The 15,906-nt window shown below is 41.5% G+C and overlaps 1 long non-coding RNA gene across 2 annotated transcripts in view; it reads right to left on the bottom strand.

Annotated features, from left to right (window-relative positions):
* Positions 1-12,459: 12,459 nt before the first annotated feature.
* The window catches only part of LOC131814845 (uncharacterized), a 180,348-nt gene continuing 176,901 nt past the window's right edge, over positions 12,460-15,906 (bottom strand). For both annotated transcript variants that reach the window (XR_009347471.1, XR_009347470.1), the window contains 2 exons: positions 15,429-15,627; positions 12,460-12,795 (listed from right to left, as the gene is read on the bottom strand). This is a non-coding gene — a long non-coding RNA (uncharacterized LOC131814845). The remainder of the gene's footprint in view (positions 12,796-15,428; positions 15,628-15,906) is intronic.

The raw sequence follows: 15,906 nt of genomic DNA, 5'->3' as shown, positions 1-15,906 counted from the left end.
AGGTTGAGGAGAGGGAAATCAATGGCAAAAGGGTGGTAATGGCAAGAGTCAGTGCGGTTTGGGGCACTACCATTACAATCCCCATGAGAGAGAAATGATAGTAGATTGGACTTTGTGGTGATGGAATAGTTGTTATTCTTTGTAATTTTCTTTTGTGGAAATTTATGCAAAGAAGAAGAAAAAAAAACCCGCCATTTGTCCAGGAGTCTGAGTATCAGTATGTCTGCAAGTCTACAAATGGACCACATGCTCATTCAAAATTTCCTCAAGACCCTGACATGACTTCAGTGAGGTTCTAACTCACACTGTCACATGATCAGCCTTATGAGTGACACTTCATTTTGTTTCAGAGTCATTGGATAGCTTGCCCAATACCCATCCCCGAGATGCTTGAACTCACTATTTGCATTTCATCTCTTGTGTGGTAAAGGCTCATAATTTTTGGGGAACACCTTGGAAACAATGCCTCCCAAAGGAAAAATTTAGTTTGCTTTCTGGTTAAGCCACCAGTGAGGATTAGATACACACGAGCTGAGAATGAGCTTCTGGAAAAATAGGGATGAAGGTCTTCCTTAGGAGGCCTAAGGAGATGACAGAAGAGGATGGAGTATGGAAGCAGAATGCAGAAAGACGGGATGAGACACTAAAGACAAATTTTGCCTCCTTTCTCCAGTTTGCTGGGGCGAACCTTATAAATGAGGAGCTGTGGCAGGCTGTTATAGAAAGAAGGCTACCATTATAAGTTGGTTTTACACAATACCCTCCCTCTAGAGGATATCAACCAGGAATGAGGATGAATTCCAGCACATATTTTCTTATTTACTCTTCGTTATTGGAAATGAGCCCCATTAAGATAGACAGCTGTGTCTGTGAACATAGACTTCCTATCTATCACAGCTCAGAAAACCACTCCTCCATTCCCATCCATCTTTGGGCAGAGGTCATGTCCCATATTCCCACCTCTGGGGAAGATATAGAAAGCTCAGCGGGGCCACTCCTAGGGGTCAGGCTGTTTATTTTCTCTACCTTCTGATAGGTCTGACCCCTGACCCTCTGTCAAAAGACATACTTAAGACAAGACTACTGCTGTCTCTTCCTCTAACATTGCTCTCAACTTATACTAGAATCTTCCCAGTCTTCTGCACACTGTTATTAAATGGGAGTTTTACTGCCAGTTTGTCTAAAATAACTTTCCTGGAGTTGAAATCTTCTAAGGGAGTATATATAGAAGGGCAGAATAGGTGACAGCTTGAATTACATTTTTCTGAAGTTGTTCTGCAAAATGCAGGTCCTAAATCAAAAACTACATTGTTGTAAACATTCTAAACCATTCCTAGCACACTGAAGTTTAGGAACTACAGCTCTATGGCAGCTACTATAGCCCTATGTGGATGCACCACTGTTCCTCCTTTTGGAAGGAGGCGGGTTACTCATAACCCTAAGCTTTTCACACCAATGCAGTGGCCTGGAGAGCTTTATTCATTAGGTCAATCAAGTAGGTTGGTCAGGAATTTTGCTTCAGACAAATGTGTTGAGATCTTTCTTCTAAAGTTGTTTTTAGAGAGAGGTTTGAGTGAAGGGAGGACGGTTATCACCTCATCTCATCCCATGGATACAACCATCCCTCTAGGAGGCATTTGAAAATCTAGGTGGGGAGGTCACATTGCTGACTGGTGGCCGCTATGGGCACTTGGTGGTCAAGGACCAGAGATGCTATACACCTTGCCTTTTGGGGGCCTCGCACAGAGCAAAGAGCTGAGCTTCCCACATGCTAATAATACCCCAGACTGAGAATCCTTCGGCTTTGATGCCCCTCTTGTGCTGAATGCAGATGTTCAATATTTTGCCATAGAATCCTTCTTCTGTCCTATACATTGAATAGATATATATATTTCCGTGGTATTGAAGAGCATGTACATAAAATGCTCAGCACAGTGCATGCCTTATTTTAGGTAGCTCTACGAGTTTCAGACTTTTATTATTTAATCAATGAAAACGAGTGGTTGAGGATTAATAAATAAGATTACCTTTTCCTGGGGCTTGCTGATTTGAACAAAATCTGGAGTTAAAAAACAATGGAAGACTCTTCACTCTAGGAAACAAACTGAGGGTTGCTAGAGGGAGGGTAGGGCTGGGGGCTGGGGTAAATGGATGACGGGCATTAAAGAGGCACAAGATGTGATGAGCACTGGGTGTTATAGAAAATGATAAATTACTGAACACTATCTGAAACTAATGATGTACTATAAGCTGGCTAACTGAATTTAAATTTAAAAAAAAAAACAATGGAAGAAGGTTGCTATGCTTATTTTTAATTTACAAGGTCTGTGTCACCCCTTTTGGTTACCTCAAGAAAGTTCAGTTCTGTTAGACAACACTTCTCCATCATCTTCTCAATCATTTCAGTAATAACATTAGCGTGTTCAGTGGATGCTATAGAATTGTACTAAAAGTTGGGAAAATAGAGTGCTTGCCATTAAAACAGTGTGCATCAATATTTGGCCTTAGCTTTCACTGCTGTTAACAGTAGTTTCTAAGATAAATTGAGCTTTCTATAAAAATAAATCCAGTGTTGGAAATCATAATTCATACCAGACTCGGGAAAAAAGAGCATTACTGAAAAAACACAGTTGAAATGGTATTCTTGCCAGAAGCCATATACCATTCTGCAATTTATTTCCTTTTTAGTGGAAGGAAGGACTTCAAAGCCATAAGTATATACATATGCTACAAATATGTCTAAAATCTCAATGTGGGAACCTCTGAACCCAATTCTATCATTTATACCATGAGATAATATTGAAATGAGGAGATACAGAGATTGAGAGATGACATAAAGTCAAACAAAGAATAGTGAGTTTTGGAAGAGAGAGCTTTCTACAATTCCAAAGTCATCAATAACTCCCCATTACCTTTAGGATACAATCTGAGTTTCTTTCTATGTCCTGCAACTCTGTTCCTGATCTGACCCTTTGAAATCTCACAAATCCGCATATATGTGGAGTAACTGTTTCCAAAGCAAAAAGAAACATATAGAGTCATAACATAAAAAAGAAAACTCTGCTCCAGGAGATGGTAGAGGTGATGCTCTAGTGTCCACTCTGCTGTCAACCAGGATCAAGCTACTTTTTTATCACCTGTGAAACGCGGTGCGAAGGCAGAGCTGAAATCAGCTGTGGTCTAACAGGTTACCAATTCACTTGAATTTCTACTTTCTCGTTAAGAATTGCCAGGTATGGAGGTGTCTGGGTGGCTCAGTGGGTTAAAGCCTCTACCTACAGCTCAGGTCATGATCTCAGGGTCCTGGGATCAAGCCCCACATCAGGCTCTCTGCTCAGCGGGGAGCCAGAGCCTGCCACCCCCCCCCCCCCCCACTGCCTGCTTGTGATCTCTGTCTGTCAAACAAATAAACAAATAAATAAATGAAAATTTAAATAAATAAATAAATAAATAAAAGAATTGCTAAGTATGTCCCTTAAGGCTTATGACTGGTCTGTTTCACCTCTTATTCTTTCTTTCAGAACTGTGTCACGGATTAGCATGAATTTAAGAAGAAATTGCTAATAGTTTGAATATTGATATCTTTTTAAAAGGACTCACTGGTAGTGGAAGGCAAACAGTGAAACCCGTGAGTTTCTTGATTTTATTGCAATGTACAAGTTTTTTAAACTCCAAGTTTAGTACTTTACCCATCTGTTTCTCTAAACATCCCTTTGAGAATGATCCTTTAACTTTCCACTGGATGGCAAAAAGATTGTTTTGGTAATGAAGCAATTCGAGTTTATGCTAATTCTAAATCTAAGGAAACCCTCCTTACAGCCATTCATCAGAGGATATTTTTGGTGTCTTTCACAGTGATATTAAGAATTTTTTAGTATGCGAGTTTTCCCAAAGGTTTTTCAAAATAAGCCTGTTTCTAAATAGGCTTTTAAAAGAAATCCAATAAAAGCAAAGATAGTATGGTGGTGGCTTCTTAGAAAGGGCAAACAAACAAACAAACAAAAAAAAACAACCCACCTCCTCATCATTGGTCTATAAAGATTTCTTATAAGAAGCCCATGGTGTTTAAATGAAATTCTAAAATAATTATCAAGTTTTAAATACAGTAATATAAATTAGTAGGCTATAAAATACACAAATACAAAGTGACTGGCCCAAAACTTGTAACATTATCTTACCACTAACTGCTCTTTCATCCAAAACAATCTAGTTCCCAGATATCAAGTATAATCCTAAATCGAGACATTTTATGCATTTCTAAAGTCTGAATTCTGCCAGAAACCAGCTTCTTGGGAGCCAGCAGGCCTGGCTTTCTGCCTGACATCTCCCCATCGTGGCTCCCCTCTTGCCCAGTGCCTTCCCCCTGTGTTCACAGAAGAGCCCCGGGGTGCTGCTCTCCACACGCAGAGGAACCCAGGTGAAATTCTGAGACTGCAGCAGTGACATTCCAATGAACGGCACATATCGTCAAGGCGTTGATGATGTAATTTTCAAGTATGTAACAGAGCCGTGTTCTGGTGGAAAAGGAAAGAGATCTGATTTCAAATGTAATAACTAGGATTTGCACTTCCGGGGGAAAAAAGCATCAGTCAGAATCTCACTGTCCCTCAGACAGGTGCTGCAGACCCAAGAGAAGTTTGTGTTGTGTGAGAGTGACAGAGACAAGATGTTACTCTAGAACTGCCTCCTAGAGAACTAAAGAGACCTCCATCTGGCCTGCTAGGCTCAGGGAAACTGGCAAAGCCTGAAGCCCATCTGGATTTTTATTAGAGGACAGGAAAACAAAACAGATGAGGGAAAGATACAAGTCAAGGATTCAAGAGAGCCTGTGCAAACTGAGTTCATGGGACAGATTTTAGTGGGAGAGAGACATAGGAAAATTTGATGAGGTTCACTATGCTAAGGATGAGCTCTCTCCCAGAACTTTGAGGGAGGCAAGCAATCAATATATAGTTTCTCTTTAATTAACTTTCTTTGCCTGGTTGATATTGTTCTGAGTTGGGACACCACCTGCAAGGGATCTGTTAGTCCCTCAGGCATAACTTGAAGTCGACCTTTCCAAGCTGAGGATCTGATTACCTTGCTTCTCTCCTGAAAGTACTCAGAAAGTTCCTAATCACTCTGCTTTGCACTGCATGATCTGCTTCAGACACATATCCTGCCATCACCCAGTCTATGCTCCATCCACACATAAAATGGATTGTTCCCAAAATGTTCTGTTGTAATATTGTGCCTTATAAAAAGAAATACATATTTTAGTCTTTCTCTTGCTCCTGGCACAAAGCTCCTAAAACCATTTAAGTTTCCTCCGTGCTGACAAAGGTAAAGATGTCTTTTGTTATGTTAATAAGATGACTTTCAGTAACCTAAGTTTGGGGGCGGGCGGGCTGGCTGCCTGGGGAACCAACCCTGTGAGTAGAGGGTTGAAATTTTTCAATTTCACCTTTGCGGAGTGGAGAGGAGCTGAAGGTTGGGTCAATCACCAATGGCCAGCAATTTCATTGGTTGTGCCTCCGTAATGAAGCCTCCATAAAATTCCAAAAGGACGGGCTTCAGGGAGCTTCTGGGCTGGTGATCATTTGGAAATGTGGGGAGAGTTGCTTGCTTAGAGAGTAGAGGAGCTCTGCACACCTTCCCACATCCCTTGCCCTATGCATCTCTTCCATCTGACTGTTCCCAAGTTGTATCCTTTTATAATAAACTGGTGATCTAGTAGGTAGAATGTTTCTCTGAGTTCTGGGAGCCACTTTAGCAAATGACTCAAACCTTAGTAGGGGGTTGTGGGGACCTCTGATCTTCAGTCAGTTGGTCAGAAGCACAGGGAACAACCTGATTTTGTGACCAGTGGCTAAAGTGACAAGGCAGTCTTTGGGACAGAGTCCTTAACCTGGGGGAGCTGATGCTATCTCTGGGTAGATAGTGTGAGAATTGAGTTGAACTGCAGGACACCCAGCAGGTGTCAGAGAATCACTTGGTGGTGTGAAAACACACACACACACACACACACACACACGTTGTGACCTCATAGGTCTTCAGACCTTCACACTCACTTCCGCTCCCTCAGCTGGCGATGCATCCGTAACCCGTTCACTCACCTAAACAAGTATTGGTTGAGCACCTACTATGTGTTAAGTGCTGTTCTAGGCACTGACCAAAACGGTGAACAACCACCACAAAATAACAAAGCAGTGAAGAAAACATACAAAAAGCTGCTTCCTACTTGGGTTGCATATTCCCTTGGATGACTTCATCCCATTCAAAATGTACTCCAGTATCCACAAAATGCACCATGTGGACCTCATCTGAACCTCGGGGAAAAAAAAAAAAAACCAACAAAGCTTGAGACAGATGAAATTGGAATCTGAGTGGATATTTGAAAATATTAAGAAATTATTACTGATTCTTAGGTGAGACACTGTATTGTAGTTATGACTTCTTATATAAAAACAGGAATCTTGGTCTTTTAGAGATACATACCAAAATATTTATGGAACAATAAGATGAGGTCTGGAATTGGATTCAAAATAGTCCATTGAGGGGTTGGGGCAGTGAGGAGAGTAGAAAGGAAACAAAACTGTCATTTGTAAATAGTTGTTTTTTGTTTTTGTTTCATTTGAGGGAGAATGAGAGACAGAGAGCATGAGAGAGGAGAAGGTCAGAGGGAGAAGCAGACTCCCCAAGGAGCTGGGAGCCCGATGAGGGAAGTCCGGGATCATGACCTGAGCCGAAGGCAGTTGCTCAACCAACTGAGCCACCCAGGCGCCCGTGTAAATAGTTGTTAAATCATCTCTCCACTTTGTATATGTTTGAACATTTCCATCATATAAAGTTTTTAGGAAGGAAGAAGAAAAAAAGGTAAAGCCGGATTGGGCTTCCTGCCCCCCTAACAAGCCTTCCCTGGGGCTCCACTCCCAGCTCTATTTCCTAAAAGCCAAGTGCCCCTCTTGCTCTCCTAGTCATTTGGGTTCCTTTATCATTAGACCATTTCATGACTGTCACTTGTGTCGCATGTATCATTCCCATGGGACAGTTAGTCCGTTGAGGGCAGAGAATGTCTGTATCTTCCTGATAATTCTTTCATCAACTCCAGCTATAATGCCCAGCAGAAAAACAGACACTGGGCATCATCTCTGCAAGTGACAAGCCAAAGACTAGAATAATCAGATTTTAATGAAGGTGACATTGGTTTCAAGAGAACAGAAACTGGGTAGCTGTCTTCTGTATTACGGAAAGTGATCTGGCAGATGTGATTCCATTCCCCCAACACATATATTTTGAGTCGCCCCCATGTGTGAAAGATCCTGCGGCTGGGGACCATATACTCTCTGTTAACAGCTCTCTTTTTCCTTTGGAGTATCCATGGAGATACATGTGTGCCCACACACCCAATTAATTGTTTTCTCATTGTTGGTCCCTTCAGAATCTAATTGAAGCAGGCAAATAAACAACAAAGTTAGTATCCCTGTGACAGTATCTAGCATCTCTGCTTGTTTTCTGTACTGTGTTCATGTGCTACATGAGGGTTGCTAGCCCTCTTCAATAAAACCTAAGCTGAAAATAAAAACAACTTCGGTTTTTCCTCTGAGACTTAATTTTTCCTAAAAAATTAAAAGACAAAACATATTATGCAAGTTATTTATTTTACTAATAATATGAAACTGGCTAAGTCCTACAGGTTTCAGTAAGTAGGGAGGGTTAGGAGTCTCTGACACCCAGCCACTCCCAATTCCAAATTAAGCACAAATAATAGCATCAATGTCATGATAAGGTAAGATGGCTAATACACTCTAGTTTTGAGATATTTCCCTCTTCCTGGGAGATTACTTGCCTCAATTTGAGTAAAACTACATCATCTGCTAAGAAAAATTCACATCAAATAGAGTACTTTCAAAGAATATATATTTAACTAACCTGCTTTACTTGTTTACCATATCTTTGTACTTAACTTTGTTAAGTGCTTGAGGTGAGTCAACATTTCAAAACCTGTGATAATCTTGCTCAATGATGGCACAGTCTGGCAGCCAGAGATATTTTTTTAAATTTAAAAATATTTTATTTTATTTTTTTCTAGAGAGAGGGAGTGCAAGGGGACAGGAGGGAGGACTGGATGGAGGGGAAGGGAGGGAATCTTAAGCAGGCTCATGGAGCCAGGGGGCTCAATTTCACAACCCCGAGATCATGACCTGAGCCCAAATCAAGAGTCAGTCACTTAGCAACTGAGCCACCCAGGCATCCCCAGAGATATTCTTAATACAATTAATCCCATCAATCCTAAGATAAAATATATTTTCCAAAAGATATTAATAGTGCACAGAGTCTTACAAAACAGAAACCAGGATCACTGTAACAAATTCTCTAATATACCTGTACTAAGTAGGGTCAACTTATCATGGTCTACACCATCATAGGCTCACACAGGGCATGCCCCTCAAAGAAGACGACCACATTTTAATTGAATGAACAAGTGAATGAATCTTGTAAGTTTGGACTAAGGAAGCAAGGTCAAATATTAAAAGTCTATGTTACAGAAGAAGACATATATATAGGTATTATTCTAAGAATATACTAAAGCCAAAAATCTTGATAAAAGATTTTAGAAAAACTTTTTTAATGTTATATCAATACATATTTGGCCACATATTATTTTGACAATTATCTGGATATAAATAATATTTTTAAATATTCAAGTATGTGCTGAAAATATTTACATATATTAATATATAGTAGTGTCACCTCCAAAGAAATAATTTATTAAATCAAAAGAAGTATCTACTTATTCCTGACTTTCAGTGTTTTCTTGTATGGGGGACAGCACCCAGTTGCTGAAACCAGAAACCTGGCTTTAGCTCTATTTTGGATTCACCCTTTCTCCGGGCCTCATCTAGCTGATTACCAAAGTGCATGTTGTCTAAGATCTAACTTTCCTCTTGTCTGCCTGAGAAATTCCCATTTTCTCTCACAATTCACGGTTCTGTGTAGCCACACCTGACTCTGTCCAGCAGACTTAACTCTTCCTAACATTTCATCTATACCTCAATCATATTTCTCGTAGAGTATATTCTTATATTTTCGTCCTTTGAATGTATCCTCCCTAAGAATGGGGTCTTGGGATCAAGCCTTGAGTCAGTCAGTCCCTGCTGAGCAGGGAGTCTGCTTCTCCCTCTTCTCTGCCTCTCTCCCCAGCTTGTGCACTCTCTCTCAAATAAATAAAATCTTTAAAAAAAGAAAATAAAAGAAAAAAGAAAATGAAAGAAAAGGGAAGGGAAGAGAAGGGAAGGAAAAGAGAAGAGAAGAGAGAGGAAGGAAGGAGTGGGTCAGAGCCAACTCAGCCTAGGTAGGACTGATGGGGCAAACCAATATCCACAAGAGGGAGCCATCAATCAGAAATAAGAGATTAGACACCAGCCCTAGAATCAAGGGATCAGGTTACAATGGTACCCAGCAGACAAAGCGAAGATGTAGGAAATGGAGGAGAGAATAGAAATGAGAGCAAGTTAGTCAAAGGAAGAGGGTCCAGAAAGATTTCCACAAACATGAGTGAGCCATTTACCCGAGAGTTATGCTACATGTGGAATATTAAGCTGTTTAAGAACCGCGTCAAGGCAATCATTGTGAATGTTTTATGTTTATGCACCAAATGAATGCTAAGCTATTGGGAGTGCAGTGGTCTGAGCTCCTCTCCCAGGTAAGTGGAACCAGGGCTTTGGTTCAGCTGGGAGTCCAATGCTGGAGTATATGAAAGAGTCTGAGGGTGAGCTGGTTTCTGTGGGGTAAGAGTAGAGGGTAAGTGAATCTATGGCTCAGACCCCCAAGAGAAGGGTCAGAGGAGCTAAGAAGACCCCCCAAGTTCTCACTCATTTATTCTATAAGTATGTATTAAGTGCCTCACATGGGCCAAGTGTTGTGCCGGTATCTTAGGCCAAGCTACCATAGCAAAACACGTCAGATTGGGTGGCTTGAAAAATAGGCATTTATTTCTTCCAGTCTGGAGACCGGAAGCCCAAGATCAAAGTGCTAGCATGGTAGTGTCTGGCCGGAGCTCCCTCCTTGGGTTGCAGATGTGTACCTTCTCACTGGACCTTCACAGGGCTTCTCTTCAGTGTGTGCACAGGGAGAGAGCCAAAGCAAGCTCTCTGGTATCTCCTTCTCTATGGGCACTAATCCCCTCACGAGGGCCCCACCTTCATGATCTCAACTAAACCCTCTCATCTGCCAAAGCCCCCATCTCCAACTACCAACCCATTGGGGGTTAGGGCTTCAACATATGAATTTGGGGGAACACAAGGTCCAGAGCAGCCAGAGTACTTTGACATTGATGGTGGAGCAGATCCTTTGTAAGTAAAAGTGACAGAATATAGCAAAAGGCAAAAGCAAGGTTTTAGGGAGAACATATTTCAGGGTTTGCTAATCTAATCATCAAGTTTAAGGAAATGGTAGAAGACAAGAATGAGGCCCACACCAGGGTCAGAAGCAAAGAACCTGTTAAGTAATAAGAAGAGGCAGGGAAGGACAGCAACCCGGGGAGAGGCACAGAGGTAGCGGTGGTGGGGTGGGTGGGGTGGGGGTTTGAGGGGCGTGGTTCCTTGTGATGGTTGAACCCAGGCCAGGGCAGGTGAGGTGTTGAATCTGTTCAGAAATGAGGGAAGGGATCTTAGGTTCAAGTTCCCCTTCAGGTTGTAGCAAGCACGCAGCAGTCAATAAATATTTGTAGAGTAACTTAATAGGACTGTTCTGCTTTTAAAACTTATTGGATCAGTCTGATCCATGAAGAGTACTTCCTTAAACCAACCCTTCTTCTACACTTCTGCCACGGCTGCCCAGTTTATAGATCATCTCGTTCCTTTTCTTCTTTCTACTACCTTATGTCCCCTCCTGTTCCTCCTGACTCTCCCTGAACATAGAAGGGCTTTCTGAATCTCAGAAACCAAAAAACAGAAAGGGGATGAAGCCGGGCCATCCAAGTCGGATACTTTGGGGGAAGTGATAGCAAAAGACTCCAAGCAGAAACACTCTTGGTGATTTTCGCTTGGCTACGTAACCCTTCAGTCTGGATGGGGGCGGGGGGGGGGGGGGGAGGGGGCATGGCAAAAAAATTCACGAAACCAAAATTCATGAAACAGCCCCATGTCGTTTTACCCGTAGACAAAGTGCCCAAGTGGCTTACAGATGACAGCTTTAAAAAAATAATAAAAAAAATTTTTTTTCTTTAATTGCTATTTGGGTTCTTGTTGAAGCCAGGTTAGGATGTTATGTAATAGAGGAAGAGGCCTACGGGGTCCGCAAGGCCACTGGATGCTCTGCTGCACGTATTGTCTTCCCACTCCCCGCCCTGCCGGCGCGGGTGCGCGCGCGCACGTGGCCCTTCCCGGAGCCGCGGCCCCTGCGCCCCTGGAGCCTCGGGCTCCGCGTCCTTGGCCGTGTGCTGGGAATCTGTCAGCCAGATTCTCCTCACCCCTGCGGGGACCGGCAGGAGGAAGTTCAGCCCGGGTCAAGGACGCTTGTTTTCTCTTCCTCATCAATGGGTTTACTCTATAAACTGATTTGTCCTGCCAAATAAAAGGAAATCCTCATTGTCTTTCACACTCCGGCTTCCCTAACGTAAGCACCGTCTCGGGAGTCGTGGCGAAGTCGCACACTTGTTTCAGACACGCACGTTGAGGGTTTGTTTTTTCCTGGACCGATGATGAGATCAAGGCCTGTGTCTTTGACACGGGTCGTGAGAGTTTCTGGAAGGGTGAGGCATTTGTCAGGACGGATGGCGGTGGTTTGCAGTTCTCGCGCGCCTTTTCAGTTCTGTTGTGCTCTAAGGAGTTTCACCCTGTTGCCTGAAACCCTCACAGAAAGGCTTTTGTGATAGAACTGTCCGAATGGCTGAGTGGCAGAAAGCCCTACTTCGTGACCTAGACTGTCTAGTAAAATTCAATTCCTCAATTTTTGAGGATATTAAAAATGAACCTTCCTAAAGTTGCAGTAAACCTTCATCTATTTCCTCAGACAACTGGAAGGACACCATATAGTATGTGTAAAAATATTAGCTCTCCAGTGAGCTAGGATTGGAACAATAATGTCTAAAGAAAAACTGGCCGTAAAAATCATAAAGCTTTTCAAAATAATATGGTGGAAATGGCCTGAAAGATCAATGAAATAATCACTTCAGTCCTGTCACTTTGCAGATGAGGGAAGCTGAGGCACTCACATGATGTGATTTGTGGTGGCAAAACTCGTGGGTGGAGAAATGGTACAATAGACGTCTTCTATTCCTCAGTCCAAGGCTAAGCTACAGAAAATTCTAGTCCACTGCACATGCTCCCTTCCCAAACTATACATTTAGGAATACATGTTTCCAGTTAAAATTCCAAACTACTATGAAGATTGAAGGCTATGTCTCCACGAAACATTTCCAAATGGGTTCCTTTTTGTTTTGTTTTGTTTTGTTTTGTTTTCAGTTTTTGCATTGCATTTGGACTTTATTCTTAAAAAGCTTAGCATAAAAGCAAGTCTTTGGAATCTTTTGAAAGATGGAGATTTCCTTTGTGTCTTAGGCCTTAGAACTTCCTCAGACCTTATTTCATCTTAGCTAGTTTGATTTTCATTTTTTAAACTCCTTTATTTTCATTGAACTAAAAGAGTGTGTTCATCACTTACCTCTTTGCTACTTGAAATCCTTGTCTTATTAAGCCATGAAAGTCCAAATACATTTTGGAGATTTGAAAATAGCAGATATACATCAATTCAATTAGAAAGATGAAAGATTATTAGAGTGAAGACTTTAATTTCTCCAGGCTAACTGCAGTTCTAAAGAATGAATATTAAATGAGAATTAGTAAAAAATTTTAATTCAAATCTATTTAGTATTCTTAAGAAGTTCATCAAAAATAATCACTGACATGTCATTATCTAACAAGTTCAAAGTACTTCCTACGTGGTAAAAGAAGAGACTTCATGTTCTATATAATCACACTGTCATAAGAATTTAAAAAAAAAATCACTTTGATTTGACAGGAAGTGTTTTTCTCCCCCAGGAATTAAAAGGAGGGAAAAACCCAAGGTTGAGAGCAAAAATAATTGTTGTTGTATCAGTATTAAATATTGCTAAAAGCAATATTGATTAACACTTCATGTCCAAAGAAAGCAATATCATTGGAATTGCTGTAATGGGCGAATAATTATTTTGCAATATAACCATGTATTTTGCCAAAATACCTCCCTTATGTAACAGAAAAGCGAACAAGTTTGAAAACAGTGACTCATGACCACCTGCTACTTCTAAAAATCCAGGGATATGCATACCTATTATTCAGAGGCTAGTAATGCCCTCTGGATCTCTCTTTTTATTCTCTACCTTTGTCAGCCAACTCACTTTACGGCTATTAAGTCCATAAAGCTTCTGAATCCTCTCCAGCTCATCTCATCACAAAAGTCGACCACCTGACATGCAGGCCTGGTTTTGCGAAAATACATTAATCCCACCCTAAGACCGTGATAACCTGAGTCAACAGTGAACACATTAGTGAAATACAATTGCTGGTTTATGGAGTTATTCCTGTTAGCCACTGAGCATGAGGCATCTTCTAGTTCCCCCATTGTTTAAAGATTCATTCACTTTGTCAGTGAGCTGAATAGACATAAAAGGCAAGGCAATGAAATCACAAGTTGATCTAGCCACTAAAATAACTCCCATTATGTAAAAAAATCTTAATATTAATTCAACTTTTATTTAAAAATCACAATCTAGATAGAGACTTTGAGCTAGAACAAGTAGCAATCTTTAAACTAAAAAGATTCCTGAAATGCTTTATATCAAGCATTTTGATGGACCTTTGGAACAGGCTAGAATCCTTGAAAGAAAATGAAAACCTCTAAACAGGTAAAACAAATTTATAACACCACTACTTCTATCAATGTAAAAATGATCATGCATGCATTCTTTTCCAAAACAAAATTGAACTGAAGACTAGGATAGCTGATCTGGATGAGACCGTGTCTTGCATTGCCCCCTCCCCATTTGATAGAGGGAAAAACTGAGGTCTAGCAAGGTTAGGTGATGTAGTGGCAAACAACGGGTCAGTGGCTAGTATATGAATAAACTGGAAATGGGCAGAAGGTCATGAGTCTCTCTTATCTGCTCTTTCCAGGCAGGAGAGAGTTCACTATCATCCCCGTGCCTCCCATTTGAAGATCCTCTCTTCACATTCCCCTCGTTCCAAATGCCTAATCTGTGCGCTGTACCAACAGAGTCTGAATTTCTCAGTTAACCATTGAGTTTGGAAAATAATCTCTTAAGGCAGTGGGTGATCTTAAATCACACTATGACTAGGTGATGCCTAACAAAAGTGCTCTCTAATCAAACTCGTTTGGGAAATTTGATGATAAAGGTTTCTTTCTGTAAGCTTGTTCAGGTCCTTAATATGTCAATGTGACTCACAAATCTTGGAGTATGTGTATCCCAACCTTATTTGCTATGATTTCTTTTCTTTTTTTAAACACAGCATATGTCACAGACACTGTGATAAAGTGAAACATAATTTGGGAAACACTGTGACATAAGCTAATTCTAATGAGCTGAGCTCAGATGTGTCCTTTTCAGAAATTTAGATACTTCTGTTATAATTATGAAGGAAGTGATTACTTTGAAAACTTGCAAATAACACGGTAAAAAGTGAAACTGACCTCTCTGTATACCAGCCAAAGATAAGAAGATATCTGGAGTATTTGCATCTTAGGAGAGGCATTTGGGAGATTGTAAAGGCTTTAAGATGGGAAGAAATCGTAATTTAAGACGGTGACTAGATGCCCCACCAGGTAACATCCAGTGCCTTCACATGTGGATCTGCTTCCTTGTAAAGTGGATCCTAATAACAGAGGAGCCATCTACTGAATCCCACTGCCAGGCTGTGCTAAGCCCTGGACAGCATTCACAACAGCCCTTAAGGTAAGCCTTATAGCCTTCAATCTGATGTGCTCTGGGTTTCAGGCCAGGGCTATTAACCTCATTATGGCACTCCTGCCACAGCCCATCCTAATTACCAAAGCTCTCACACTTCTAACATACAGCCTGATTGATTGATTGATTTCCATACCGGAGCTCCGGAAAGTGCCAGGATTGAAGTCAGGATTCTGCCTGTTTTTCAGAACCATTCCCCTCGTCTTATGTGGGAAATACCGAGCATCCTTAGACACTTCGATTTCTGCAGTGGATAACGATGCCACCAGTAAGGCCGGGGCAAGGGGTACAATGGAACTGATTCTAGTTCCAAAGAGGCTCAGCACCGTTTGGTGGCTAACGGCGACCCCACGAGTTCACTGCAGTCATGCCTCTTCTCTGGGTCCTGCACTGCTCCAAGTGTGGTCCGAGGACCCCAGCCATTCCCCGGGCTATTGTAATGAATCTGTGATAAGGGGCTTGTTCCAGAAAGGAAATCAATTACCTCACTAAGCACGCTCTTCTGAGTGCAGTTGACATTTGTTTTCCAGGCAAAAGCTTCTCAATAAAGAAAGCAGGGTGCGGAAGTATACTCTGGTGCAAACTGTCTCTGCAGATGGTCACCAAGAAGTCACAGAGGGGCGTCCTTGTGCCGCACCGCTCCCATGCACTGGGGTAGGCATTATTTCTTCACGAGCTGAGGTCTAGGTGACAAGATAGCAAGAACGTGGACTTTGGAATCACGCCATCTGACCTCCCCATGAGAGTTCTGTTGCTTCCTTGCTATGTATCTCGAGTACATTTATGTAAACTCCTTGAGTCTCTCTCTCTTTTTTTTTTTTTTTCATTTGTAAAACGGCGGAATTAATTGTTACTTCACAGACTGGTTTTGAAGATTAAATCAGACAATGTTTTTCAAGTCCCTGACAATATATAGATAGTATGGATTTGTTGATGTGTTAATAAACCCCAGTCCCTGTCTG

The sequence above is a fragment of the Mustela lutreola genome, chromosome 14 (genome assembly GCF_030435805.1).
Source record: "Mustela lutreola isolate mMusLut2 chromosome 14, mMusLut2.pri, whole genome shotgun sequence".
In the NCBI taxonomy this organism is placed as follows: Eukaryota; Metazoa; Chordata; class Mammalia; order Carnivora; family Mustelidae; genus Mustela; species Mustela lutreola.
Note: the sequence above shows the minus strand (reverse complement) of the source record. Positions and strands in the feature narration are given on the sequence as shown.